The sequence below is a fragment of the Chiloscyllium punctatum genome, unplaced genomic scaffold (assembly GCF_047496795.1).
Source record: "Chiloscyllium punctatum isolate Juve2018m unplaced genomic scaffold, sChiPun1.3 scaffold_211, whole genome shotgun sequence".
NCBI lineage: Eukaryota > Metazoa > Chordata > Chondrichthyes > Orectolobiformes > Hemiscylliidae > Chiloscyllium > Chiloscyllium punctatum.
This window is the reverse complement of record NW_027309945.1, coordinates 295,204-309,798: the sequence shown is the minus strand read 5'-3', so window position 1 is coordinate 309,798 and position 14,595 is coordinate 295,204. Positions and strand designations below refer to the sequence as shown.

Below are 14,595 nucleotides of genomic sequence, written 5' to 3'. Positions count from 1 at the left end.
GTGCTGTGAAGCAGCCGTGCTACAATCACAATTTAAATCAAAACAGATGATCCCTGCTCATTGTCACTTTGCTGTTTGTGGAGACTTACTGCCCAGAGAGACATCCTGAGGTTCAGAAAGTGGCAATGTAAGTTCAGTCACCTCCAGCCCAGTTAATGTGATTAACAACAACACCATCAATCCTCCAGCAGTGTCATCATGTACAAGGTCCACTCCTGACTCTGATGGACAGTAACATCAGAATCAGAATCCTGCAGTCCACACGGATCAGGGGGTTGACCACTTCCCTGTGAGCACTCACTGGACTCTCAATCGTGTTGAAGACGCCGCAAATCCCTTGTCACACAGAGGGGTGAACAGCTCCTACCCAGCGTGAACCCGCTGGAGTCTCGGGGGCAGGATGAATCACTGAGTCTGTATCCCCTGGGATCCACAATCCCCGTTTATTTCCTTCTTCCACTTTCATTCGGGCTATTGAACTCTCGGTTTCAATCCTTTCTCCTGTCATGCTCTTCAACATGTCCATGTGGGTGGACTAGAGGCAGCTGGGATTTAATGAAGGGGAGTGGGGATGAGGCGGAAACACGAGGAGAGGTGACAGCAAAGACAGTTCTCATTGTAACGGCAGAGTTTCTCCGTGACACAGTGAGTGGTGAGGCACCTGAGATTGTGGGGGGAGGCAGATTCAATCAGGGATTTGGTAAGATACTCAGACAATGACCTGTCCATCTGATTGTTAACTCAGATAGATAGATAGAAAGATGCACATTTAGATAGCACCTTTGATGATCTAGTGCAATGAAGCATGCTTCCAACCCAATGACTTCAACCACAAATCTCTGAAAACACAAACACAAAGCTTTCTACTTGTACCAGGCTATCTCTGAGCCTCCTCTTTTCTTGAGAAAAGCGTTTTGAGCTGTTCAGCCTTTCCTGGTGATTATAACCGCTATATTCCTTTAGGATTTGTGACTGAACCTTTACTTTCCTGTTCCTTGTGAGTGATGAAAGGAGCAGAAACAGCTCCTGACCTGTGACAGGTTTCGGTTGGAGTATTTATATTTACAAATCCATTCCCACCCTCACATACAGTGTGAAATTGATGTAAAACTGAAGGGAAGGAGTGAGTGAGCACCCACAGAATCATATGTGTGAGTTGAATGAACCTGGCATGAGGAAAATGGGACAACACTCGCAACTAGTTAGAATCACAGAATCTAGTGGGTGCAGAAAGAGTCTATTCTGCCCATCGTGTCTGCAATGACCTGCTCACCCACCCTACCCCCATATCCCCACATTAACCATGGCTAGCCCAACCCACCTAAATTGCACACTGCGACCATGTTAGCATAGCCAATCCAGTAACGTTACACATCTGTGGGAGGGTCACAAATGACTCTGACACAAATGCTCTGCTTTTCAAAATAAAATCAGGGGGAAACTGCAACCGGAAAGATTTCTGATTTATCTCAGGAGGAAGAGAATTCAAAACTCGTGCCATTGACCCAGGGGGCGCAGTGATAGTTACAGAGGTCTAGGAACCATCAGAAATGTAACAGGTTGTGAGCAAGGTGGGGGTGAGACAAGGACATCAAGACACTCTGTCACACCGCCGAAGGCAGGAGAGATTAAACAGCAGAAATGGTCGACCACCCCCCCCCCCCAAGGTCATGGGGGATAGAATTAGGGCTGGGAAAGAAACAAGGAAACAAGGTGTGCAGCTGTCAAAGAAATATGTTAAAAACAGATTATAAAAGCATAGAGGGCAGAGTACAGTCTGAAATTGTTGCTCTCAATGGTGAGTACAAAAAGCTGTAAAGCCTGGGGTGTTTACAGCCAACACATACTCAGGATTGGCCAAATGGGCTCAAACTGTGCTGTACCTTTCTGATAATTTCTTTTTCTGACATTTGTCGTTAAAGTCTGATGACGCTCGTAACTTTTCAAATTGGACTGGAGTTTAATATTCTGGAGACGTGTCAAATAAATCACATTGATCACATTCTGCAGATCTCAGTCCATTACCCTGCATGTTCCAGCATTTCAGTTACATCCATGTCCTGCCGGTGGGACAGGACATACAAGGATGGTGACGATGGTGTCTAAGTCATTGTAAGCTATGATTCTGTGCATATGATTGTGTCAGCTTGTTGCTTGACTAGTCTGCGTTCCAGTTCACCCAATAAGATGTTAGCAGAGTGAGACACTACAGTTGGAACTCCTCTTCTCGCCAGTTCCTTTCTTTTCTCCTTTTAAAAAAATTCTTTCTCTCTTACTCTCCACTTTGCAGACTCTGACACAAGTGTCAACATTGACTCATGACATTTTTTTTTTAAAAGGACATGTCTCTACAAGAAAACCAATGGAGGAAAATATATTATTCTTGCATCAACTGCATTTTTAAACAAAAACAATCCTGTTCAATAAACACTTTTTTTTCCCCTTCAATTCTATCAAGCGAGCTATTTGATCCCTCAGTTTACCGATCTTAATAAATATCCAATCAATTTCAGAGCAACATGCTTACAAAGTATTGAACCAATGTATCTGTTTAGGTTTTAGCATTAGTTATTAAGTCATTGCCATTACAATAATTGCATAATAATTGGTCTGGGTAATAAGTATACTGAGGTTCACAATTTAATTTATTGACTGTTTGAAAAATGGTACAGTATATCATTTTTTCAGGATTCTAACAGTAATTATTAAAGAATTTGCATGACAATAATTATTATATGGTTTAGTTTATCTTGCTAACAACTACAGTGAAGTTTATATTTGAATTTAATCCAATCTTCCCTCGTACCTATAAAGTAATATAAAAATCCATTTTATTTCCAATCAACACACCTACTAAAGAATCCATTATTTCTGATGCAACATGCACTGTTAAAAATATGACTTTTGCTCATTTGAATGATCTGTGTAATCCCAGCCTTATAAATTTAGAAAAACCTAATTACTTTTCCCTGCAACAATTCTTGTTTATTTTTGCATATAGCACAGTCAAATAGCAAGATGAAATTTATCATTATTCTTAAGTTTGCTAATACAATTTTGACAATCTATATGTTGCTAATATATAAATGTTCATTTCCGTCCATAGAATATCGAACAGTACAGCACAGTACAGGCCCTTTGGCCACGATGTTGTTCCGACCTTTTATCCTCCTCTAAGATCAAACTAACCAACATGCCCTTCATTTACTATCATTCATGTGCCTATCCAAGAATTGCTTAGATGTCCCTGATGGATCTGAATCTACTACCACCACTGGCAGTGCATTCCACGCACCCACCACTATCTATAAAGAAAACATCTCTGACATCTCCCCACAACTTCCCCCATTCACCTTAAAATTATGCATTTTGTGGGGAAACGTCTTTCATTATCCATTCCATCTATGCCTCTCATCATCTTACTCAAAGCTATCAAGTAAACTCTCATCCTCTTCCACTGCAATGATCAAAGCCCCAGCTCCCTCAACCTTTCTTCATAAGACACGCCTTCCAGTCCAGGCAACATCTTGATAAATCTCATCTACACCTTCTCTAAAGCATCCGCATCCAATGTGTAATGAGTTGATCAGAACCAACCACTATATTCCAAGAGTAGTCTCACCAGGGATCCATAGAGCTGCAGCATAACCTCATCACTCTTAAACTCAATCTCCCTGCTAATGAAAACCAACACACCATGCACCGTTTTAATAACCCTATCATCTTGGATGTCAGGTATGAGGGATCTATGGACGTGGACCCCACGATCCCACTGTTCCTCCACATTGCCAAGAATCCTGCATTTAATCTGAAAATATGCATTCAAATTTGAAATTCAAAAATGAATAACTTCACATTTTCCCCGGTTGAACTCCATCTGCCACTTCTCAGCCCAGCTCTGCATACTGTCAATGTCCTCTAGCAACCTACCAATGCCCTCCACACGACCCACAACTCCACCAACCCTCATGTCATTGGCAAACCTCCTAGCTCACCCTTCCACTTCATCATCCAGGTCATTTGTAAAAATCACAAAGAGCAGAGATCCCAGAAATAATCCCTTCAGAACACCATTGGTCACCGTGCTCCAAGCTGAAAACTATCGATGTAATCTCACCCTGTCTTCTATGGGCCAGCAAATTTATTATCTAACCAGGCAGGTTTCCCTGTATCCCATGCCTCATTACTTTCTAAATGAGCCTACCATGGGGAACCTTATCAAACACCTTGCTAAAATCCATATACACCACATCCACTACTCTGTCCTCACCAATGTGCTTGTCACATCCTCATATATTTCAATAAGGCTTGTGAGGCATAACCTGCCACTCATAAAGCCATGCTGACCATCTCTAATCAATCAATGCTTTTTCAAATAATCATAAATCCTATCTCTAAGAATCCTCTCCAATAATTTGCCCACAATTGATGTAAGACTGACTCATCGATGATTCCCAGGATTATCTCAATTGCCTTTCTTGAATAAGGGAATAACGTTTGCCACCCTCCAATCATCTGGTCTGACTCCGGTGGACAGTGAGGATGCAAAGATCATTGCCAAAGTACAGTAATCTCTTGCCTCCCTTCCCATAACAACCTAAGTTATATCCTTTCTGGACCAGGGGACTGATCTATCCCCATGACTTTTCAATATTTTCAGCACATTCTCAGACTTAACATCGACCTGTTCGACCATATCAACCTGTTTCACGCTGTCCTCACAAAGAACAACGTCCCACTCACTCGTAAGTACTGAAGCAAAGTACTCATTAAGGACCTCCCCTACCCTCTCAGACTCCTGGCACAAGCTTGCTTCACTATAAGGGATATAAATGTGGAATTACGCCTCAGTACTGAATTAATGTAAAGATATTGCAGTGTAATCACTCGATTACTTTGAATATTGAACTGTATTTTAACTGAGAAAACACAGTTGAATTGATTTGATTATATTTCACATCATGCTAATGTTTATTGTATTTCAAACCACAATAAGAGTTTCATTTTTACATATATAAAACTTAAAATTCATCGCACGTTTATGTACAGAAAATAGAATTACCATCTGCTTGTTCCTTCCTTTTTCAATGACTGTTCATTTTGAATTTGTGGAAGTTGTACGTTGTTGAATGGAAGGGAAATTGTCTTCAACTGAATATTCACATTGAATGATGCATTTTTAAATCAAAGTACAATGATCACGCAGTTTTGTCAATTTGTCTTTCAAAGAATTGTCATGAGATTCCTGTTTATTTAAGAGTATCATTCATTTATTCTATTGTTATTGTAAAATATTGTTCAATTTCCAGTCCATTACACACAGAAACTACCTAATTAATTCCCATTCAAATTACAACAATAAACGGCTGATTAGTTTTCATTTGAGAAACCGCATGAAACACAATATTGCAGTCCTGCCGTCCTGAGTGGGAACATTATGAAAGGAGCCTGTGGAGCTGTGGCAGTGTCTCTATTACTAGACCCGAGGGAAGGTTTCAAATCACACCTTCAACAGAAATATAGCAAGAGCTATCTGAATGTTGATTAGAGAGTACCTAAGCACAGACTGAATTGCTATTCAATACAACATTAGATCTGCTTTTATCTATTATATCAATCATCACAAAATCTGATACTTATCAGATTACCAGGTTACCAAGAAATATGTGTTGGAAAATTCGCTTCAGCCACTTTGCTTTTACAAAAGACTTTCATCTGTCCCTGTTTTCTCTAACTGAAAGAAATATGAAGAGGATTTTCACTTTTACGAAAAAAGAGGACATGTTTCCCATATAAATTAATGCTTCTTCGACTAAGGCCTTTTCAGATTATGTAAGGTTTCATAATAACACTTTACTTTCGGATAGTGGGGATACCTGTATCTAATTCTGTCGCTTATAAGTTCCTGGAGAATATTTGAAAATGTTGCAGAATTCAAGATTACGATGTCTAAGTAATTAGATTGATCTTTTTTTTGTTGCAAAGGGGCAAGTCCAAACAATTGAAACACATTAAACATTATTCTCTCATGCTATAAATTTGAAATAAAGTTGATACCTTCTTCAGTAAACTAACAAACTCTACCATCTATTACTTGTCAGTCAGCTGATTGCTTACTTTGTAACTAAATGTTGTTGATTCATCTAAATATTACTCTGTCCTTTGATCAAAGTGAATTTGTAATTGTTGTTCAGTTTATGAATTGTCAGATACTTGTTTTTATTTTTCCATTCACCTGTTCATTTTGACCATAAGATTGAAATGCTTTGAAAATATTGGAGTTCGTTCATTTAAAAATAAGGTTTGCACATCTCTCACATATCTCATTTCTTGTATTATGATTCAAGAATGTTTTTTGGTGGAATTCAAGTAAATTCCAAACATTTGTTCACTTCAAATAAGGTCTTTAACACCCAGTTATCAATCTGATGTTAATGTTTCAGCTGGTTACATTGACATTGATTAGGTACTCATTCAGAGAGATCAACTGACAATTATAAACTATTTGCAGGATTATTGAATTGAAAGAAAGATTCAGACGTGCAAACATTTTTTGGAAGGAATTGCTTTTTCATTCAAATGTGTAGGCTTTTCAAGAATTCTATATCGCCTTTCACTGGTTTTCTTGTCGAGAAGTCAAATTTATAATTCATGTGAATTCTAATGTGTTCGTATTTTGAAATTTGCATCAGATTTAAGAAGAAAAAGAGGAAGAATTAACATGGAATCTTCAGTGAATAGAAAGCACCGTAAATTAAATTGATCGAGGCAACTTTTAATATTATCTCTGAACATTCAGTCAAATATTTCTAATGTCAAAAGAGAGTGGTGCTGGAAAAGCACAACAGGTCAGGCAGCATTCGAGGAGAAGCAGAATCGACGTTTTGGGCATGAGCCCTTCATCAGGAATCTTTTCTGATGATGGCCTAATGCCCGACAGGTTGATACACCTGCTCTTTGGATGTGCCTGCCCTTTTCCAATTCTACAGCTTTCCTCACTTTCTCCAAATATGTTTAATGAACACGAACTGAATATGTTCGCATCAGCAGTTGAACAAGACCAAATTAACACATTTCTTTGCAATATCTATAGTGAAAACCTGTTTGAGAACATGCAACAAATCAGATCAAACAACATCTCTTGCCATTAGAACCCTTGGCCATCCATAATAAAGTATAACCATGCTTTGAACAACCAGTATGGTGTATAACTACTGAACTGAAATATCAGAGGGACAACGATTGCATTTATTGGAGGGAATGATAACCAGATCCTTTATGTGATAATGGTGATTGATCTCAGAAACAATAAAATTTTACTGTGATTATTCCACTGAACAGTAATTAGATGGTCATGAAGATATTTGTGTGGCTTAATGTGCAGGGTTTTGTGTGAACATTGATTTCAGTGACATTTAAATATTTTACAAGATTGACAATTAACAGTTAAAGATAAGTTTTAAATGCAACATTTTAAAAAAATGTCAGTTTTGTTTAGCAAAACACAATTCTAAGTTTATGGAATCCCTACTGTATGGAAACAGGCCATTTGGCCCAACAAGTCTACACTGACGTTCCAAAGAATAGTCCACTCAGCACCATTCTGCTCTCAGATTACTGGACATTTATCACTGACTAATGTACCTAACCTATACATCCCTGAACAGAACGTGCAGCTTAGCATGGCCAATTTACCTACCTGCATATCTTTGGATTGTGAGAGAAAACCAGAACATGCAAACTCCGCGCAAACATGTGGCCGAGGATGGAATCAAACCCAAGTGCATAACAGTGTAAGACACGAGTGCTAACCACTGATCCTCTGTTCTCAATGCCCAGCCCCCATGCAAGAAATGAGATAAGTGAGAGACGTGCAAAGTCAAATTTCAAATGAACACTCTCTGATGTTGCCAAAGCATATCAATCTTACATTCAATACGAATACGTGAATTGAAAACGAAAAATAGAAATCCCTGGCAAATCATGAATGAACAATAATTAGAAAATTAATATGATCAAAGGGCACAACAATATTCGGATGAATTGCATTGTTTAATTACAAAATTGGGAAAGGGCTAACTTGGGAAGTGAAATTTCTTTTCTTCACTGATGAAGAAATTGACTTGCTTTTCATCTTTGTAACACTGCAGAATTGCAATTCATGTGCCTGAAATGTTTGAATTAAGCTCTTCCCAATAAAAAAAAATCAGTAAAATCACATTGACTTCTTCATCTTTAAGACTGCAACAACATCAAATACTTTCCAGGAATTTAGAACCAGCAGAATTAGTTAATTTGGTTGCTTGGGAACTCGAAGAGAATAAACAGCAGATTCTGTGAATTAGTCATTCAATGTGATTATTCAGCTGAAGACAACATCCCTTCTTTGCAAAAATGCTCAACTTCGAAAAATTCAAAATGCATTCTCATTGTTTAATGAAACAATACAGAAATGTTAATTCTTTTTCATTTGACTTAACAAAACGCAGGAATTTTACATGATTTTGTGTCATGAAAAATACTTAAATCTTATGATGATTAGAAATACAGTAAATGTTCGCATCAAAGTGAAATATATTTAAATGAATTCAATTATGTTTCTGCCGGTAAAATAAGAATTAATATTAACAATGATTGAGAGATTGCACACTATATTAGTTATTCGTGTAAAGAGCTGTAATTCCATGTTCACAGCACGTACTGGATTGAATAATTATTAGGTATGAGCAACAACTGAATTATAAAATTCGATCAATGAATTTAGAAATAATGAGAAATCTCGTTTTGCTATTTGACTGAGGAATATGTGCAAACAAACAGGAATTATTGCAATGAAAAGTAATTGCAGGTCTGTGAATTTAAATTCTGTGATTACAGAGATCATTCAAATAAGCAAACATCAGACATTCACAATTAAAGTTGGATAGGAAGTCCTTGGATCCATTGTGGGAAACTTGACCTGAAAATAAAGTTTCATATTGCAGTGTTGGTACTCAGAAACAATTGGTTAAATTAAAATGTGAATCTCACTTTACTTGTTCAAACGACTTTCTTAAATAATTGCACAATTATTATCATGACAATGACTTGATAATGTTGCTATACGAGCAATTAAAATGATTCAATATTTCAAAATATTTGCTGTTATGTTGATTGGATATTTATTAAAATTGGTAAATTGTGGAATAAAATATAGTAACTAGCTTTGTGAATTGAAGAAAAAATGAGCCATTCAGTGATTATAGAAATTTTTTTTCTTTCTTTACTAAAAAATGAAGGTAACACAAGAAATATGAATTTCTATCAAATGGTTTCATCATAGAGACATGTTATTTTAATTGAGATGATTAATATTATGGTCAGAGTTCAGACATTTGTGTCAGAATTTGGAAGAAAGTTAATCGATAATGAAAGTGAGCATGAAAGTGAACAAATGATACAGTCAGTGACATTTGGTACATAAAAGAATTATAATAATTGTTCATTATTGTACAGTGATGTTGGAATAGAAAAGACAAAAAGAATTAACATGTTCAAAACAGTTATTTTCTTACAATTAAATGAAACCAATAATCATTTTGCAAAGCACATGATTTGGAAAAAAAACCAGTCATTTACTGTGTTATATAAACTGAAAACTACTTCCATTTTGCAAAAATGGAGACTTTCCCAAATTCAAAACTTAGGTTTGCTGAATTATACAACAAAAACGGTTGTAATTTGAAATATCTCTTGCACACAAATTTAAAATAAGCCATCTTAAAGATTTTTAGAATCACAAAACGTTTGTTGTTTACATGATTGTATTACAGTCAATATCGTGATAAATTGGAAGCATTGTTTTAAGCAACATAAATCATCTTTAACTACTGAACTGAAATAGAAGATAACAGTTGCACTTGTTGCATAGAATAGTAAACAAATGCTTACTGTTGTCATTGGTTTCAGGAGCAATAAGGTACTTACTCAGGTTAATCTACTGAACAATAATCAGATGGTGATGAAAGTCTTTGTGTTGTTTTATGGGTATTGTTTAGTATGAACATTTGTTCGATAAAATTGAGATATTTACATGAATTAGGAACAGAGTGATAATTGGGTGCGAATGATCTGATTTAAAATCAGACAGTTTTTGATATTTACGAGGATTGCTGAACGAAACGTTCTTAAACCATCATGCAATCAATGGGATAAGTGACAGATATGCAAATTTAACTTTCAAATGAACACACCCTGATATTTTCACACCATTTCAATGTCACATTCAATATAAATAGATGACTGGAAAGCTAAAAACAAATCTCACACAATTCATAAACTGACCAAAAATTGATAAATAATAGCAAGTGACATTTGTTTATTTTACTGAGAAGTAATTGAACTTTTCTCATATTTATAGCAGTGGAGCATAAAATTCTGTGTTGTTTTAACTAAGATCTACAGAACAAGAGAAAGTTAATGATTATCATGACTGCATATTTCAGCTTTATGACTGCAACATTCTCAAATATTTTCTCAGGAATCTTGATTGAGTGGAATTAGATACATTTTGCTATGAGTGACTAGAAGAAAGTATATAGCAGATACTGTGATTATTGGAATGGACGATGATACCTCCAAATAATCTACTGATATTGTGATTGGATATACAGTAAGTGTCAGAATCAAAGTAAATTATAATCAAATCAATTCAAAAATGTTTCCAAGTTTAAAATAAATACAACATTCACAATGATTGAGAGATTGTACACTGTAATGTCCTTGCAGTATTTATTGTACAGAAGCATAATTCCACATTTTTAGCCCTTACTAGATTGCACAATTATTAGATATAAGATATATTAGCAACAAATGGATTTTAAAAATATATATTCGTGAATTTGAGAATAATGAGATATCTCATCGTGATATTAGACTGAGTAATATGTAGAAATGAAGAGTAATATCGCAGGGAAAAGTAATTGGAGTTCTCTGAATTTCAAAGGCTGAGATAATTGTTATATTTCACCTGAGCAAAAATCAGATATTTACAAAGAATTTTGCAAGGGATATTATTGGTCGTTTGGTATGTGTATGGGCCTGAACAAATAGGTATTAATATAGTAGCATTGACAACAAGAAATAATGAATGACATTTTCAAAAAAACACTGCATTTTTACCAAGTCTATGTTAAATTGCTGTGCAATTATTGTAATTGATAATTGCTTTTAGAATCCTGACAGATAAATTGACTTAATATTTTGAAAACACTTTGCTCTGAAGTTGATTGGATATTCATTAAGATTAAGGAACTGAAACTTAAAGCATAAAACTTAGCTGTATGATGTGAAAAAATCATTCAGCAGCAATTGAAAAAAATGATTTTGTTTAAAAATGCAGGCAATGCAAGATTTATATGCTTCCAATAGTTTTCTTGAAGAGTCATGTCAATTTTGTTGATGTAATTTTTACCACAATAAATGTTCTGATATTTATTTCAGAATTAGGACGAAAAGAATTAGGCCATGAAAGTGACTATTATTGTGAACAAAACACAGGGTCACTGACATTTGATACGGAAAGGAATTCTCATAATTGTGTGATTATTGTTCACTGACATCTAATATGGGAGGAAAAGGAGAATTGTCAACATTTCCAAGCAATTTTTTTCTTATTATGAAATGAAAATAAAAATAATTTTGTAGGGCAATTTGTTTGAAAAAAGGAAACAGTCATTTCATATGAAATTTGAGCTGAAGACTCGTTCACGTTTCCCCCCATTGGAGTCTTCACAATAATTTAAAGCTTAGTGTTGGTTGAACAAAAGAACAAACGGATATAATTGAAATGTTTTGTTGTAAACCAAAAAATAGTAAATGTAAAGCAATTTTATCATGAAAATTATATCGCTCTGAATGTAATCATTTCAAACACAATAAATGTATGTGTTGAATTGAAATGTCATCATAGCTGTAGAATTGTTTTCACTGGCAGGGAATGAGGACTCAGGAGGCAATCTGAGCTCAGCCATGTGGAAGATGTTTACTCATGCAGCAACCAGTTAATGAAGGGATCATCCCCGGAAGCCCATCTCGGAAGGGAGATCCATAACACACTGTAACATGCACAGTAAAAAGCAGCATTTTTATGGACTTTCTGCATCACAATGGCCACATGCAATGTGGTTACAGCCCTTCCCTCCTCATCCAGCCACCCAATTGAAACACATAATCGCAGATGGGCATTCTAATGGACATCCCCAGATTCCTATTGGGATCTTTCCATGTATCTTATTGACTTAGATTCCAAAGCTATTCCTGAACTCCCTCGGGCCTCTCAGGATACCTTATCAGCTGGGACATTTTGAGTTCTGCTATTCATTATATTTTATTTTATCAAGTTCGTTATATTGTGTAAAATTATACAGCTACTCGTTCTTTCAGGACTTTATAATTAATGAGCAATCAACATCATACCGTGAAGTTAATTCCTAAAACTAGCTAACTTCAAATCTCGTTCTAAATGCTTTTCTATAATGTTTTAGTCGGCATTGGTTACATATATCAAACTTACATTGCAAATTTCCCCTATTATACTCAAGAATCTGTAATTAGAACCTATGTTTAATATTCTGAGTAACTGTAAAATAATAACTATATCTGACAAATGAACTCTTCTGTTGTCATGATAGCTGCTTCGTGAGTTAACTGGGCTGCACCCTACAGCTGCTGTTTAGTCATTTACTGGGACAATTATCCTTTCATTTATGAAGATCAGGATTGGTCATTTGTCTGTATGTCGGCATGCTCTTATCAAGAAATGTCAGGAATGCTGTCGTCCTGGCGTTGGAGTAGGTCCATTGGTAGTGTGCTTTCTTTTAATTTAAGGCTGGAACAGAATGTTAATCTAGTTTATCACCCCCTGACACCTTGTGTTTTAGTTCTAAGGTAGGCTGCCTGTTTTTGATTGTCAGGCATTTTGTACGAGCCAGTTTGGACCATTCTATTCCAGGTGGGGCAGGCCGTGCCCAGAACAGTAAATCAACTAAGATTCAAGTATTGAAATAAAAATCACTATTCGCTACCATTGGTTTCTGTACAATGCAATACGTTTACGTTACTGAGCCTTATTTTCACACTTAAAGCTAGATATACTGGATTTGATCAATTCTTAAATATTAGATATAAGTAACAATTAATCTTAAAAACATTTCATAGCAACACTTAAAAATGGTTAGAAATCTCATATAGCTGCCCTTCATGTGTAAAAATGAGCAGCATTTATTGGATGTAAAATAATCAGACGTCTCTTAATATGTAAGGCCGAATATTAATCCAATGATTTCTGTGAACATTCAAATGAGAAGGGAACAGATATTATCTGTGAGTGTTGGATAAGGAATCATTAATTAGTTTGTGTTTGTGTTATCCTGGAATAAGAGAACTATTATTATTATTTTAATATTGACACTAAGAAATAATGGATAAAATTAACATGTGAATTTGACGAAGTTTGTTACAAAACCTAAACTGAATTACTATGTGATTTTTGGAATGGCAATGAATTGATAATTAATTTTAGAACTTTGGCAAAGTAAATGATTCAATATTTCCAAATGGATTTGCTCTGATGTTGACTAGATATTTCTTCATCTGTCAGCTGAGAATGAAAATTCTGGCATGATGACATGGAAAGACATTAGACATTCAGTGAACGTTGATCAGAAATGGTTTGTCATTCACAATTCTCAGATCTTCAAGATTTCTATCCTTGGTTTCTCTACTTTTCTTCTGGAGAAATATAATATATAATAAGAACAAATTCTGCATTGTATTTAATTCATGCAATTTTTCATATCATCAATATTTAGACATTTGAGTCAGAATTATAATGAAAATAAGTCAATAAGGAAGATTTATTTTCACAGAAACATACAGTCAACAGCATTTATCAACGTATTTGTTTCAATATTGTCTCTGAATAAACAGTTAAATATGTTTAATGGGGATCTGTTGACAATGTAATCAACCACAATATCATTTTTATCATAATTTTTGGATTGGAAATCTATCAGAAAAAAAATCCTATATTCAGGACTTGCTTCATCTCGATACATGTTGCACGTAGTATCCTCAGGCATAAGTAATAAGGTGTTATCAATAATCTGGGAAAGACGTAGTGTGTAAATTATAATAAGGTGTCTCTTACATATGTTTGGATCTGGTGCGACTGTGATGTTTGTTATGATTATTCATCCTGAGAACAATAAGGTACGTACAAAGTGTTTTTCACCGAACAATAATTAGGTGGTCTTGAAGACCATTACAAGTACTTTGATTTCAATAATGTTGAGCTGATTTCCATGATCTGGGAAATGTTTCACAACATTTACCAAAATTCTGGATTCTAAGCATTCAATGGGTTTCGTGCAAACACCCTTCACTTGTCGTCATTCTCAAGTGAGGTGTCTGATGCTCAGGCACTGGCTGGAAGTCAAGGTGCCAGGAAGTCTGCTTCAACCTCTCCAAAACACAGCTCTTGGGCTGGTTGTAACAGGATCTCCCGAACCTTTGTGAGCTCTTTGACCGGGCTTTCCACTGTTTTCTGGAGCTGGT

General features: G+C 35.7%; 1 long non-coding RNA gene across 1 annotated transcript in view; it reads left to right on the top strand.

Annotated features, from left to right (window-relative positions):
* LOC140471958 (uncharacterized) overlaps positions 1-12,961 on the top strand; it is a 122,986-nt gene extending 110,025 nt beyond the window's left edge. The window contains exon 4 of the long non-coding RNA XR_011957290.1: positions 11,975-12,961. This is a non-coding gene — a long non-coding RNA (uncharacterized lncRNA). The remainder of the gene's footprint in view (positions 1-11,974) is intronic.
* The last annotated feature ends 1,634 nt before the right edge of the window (positions 12,962-14,595 follow it).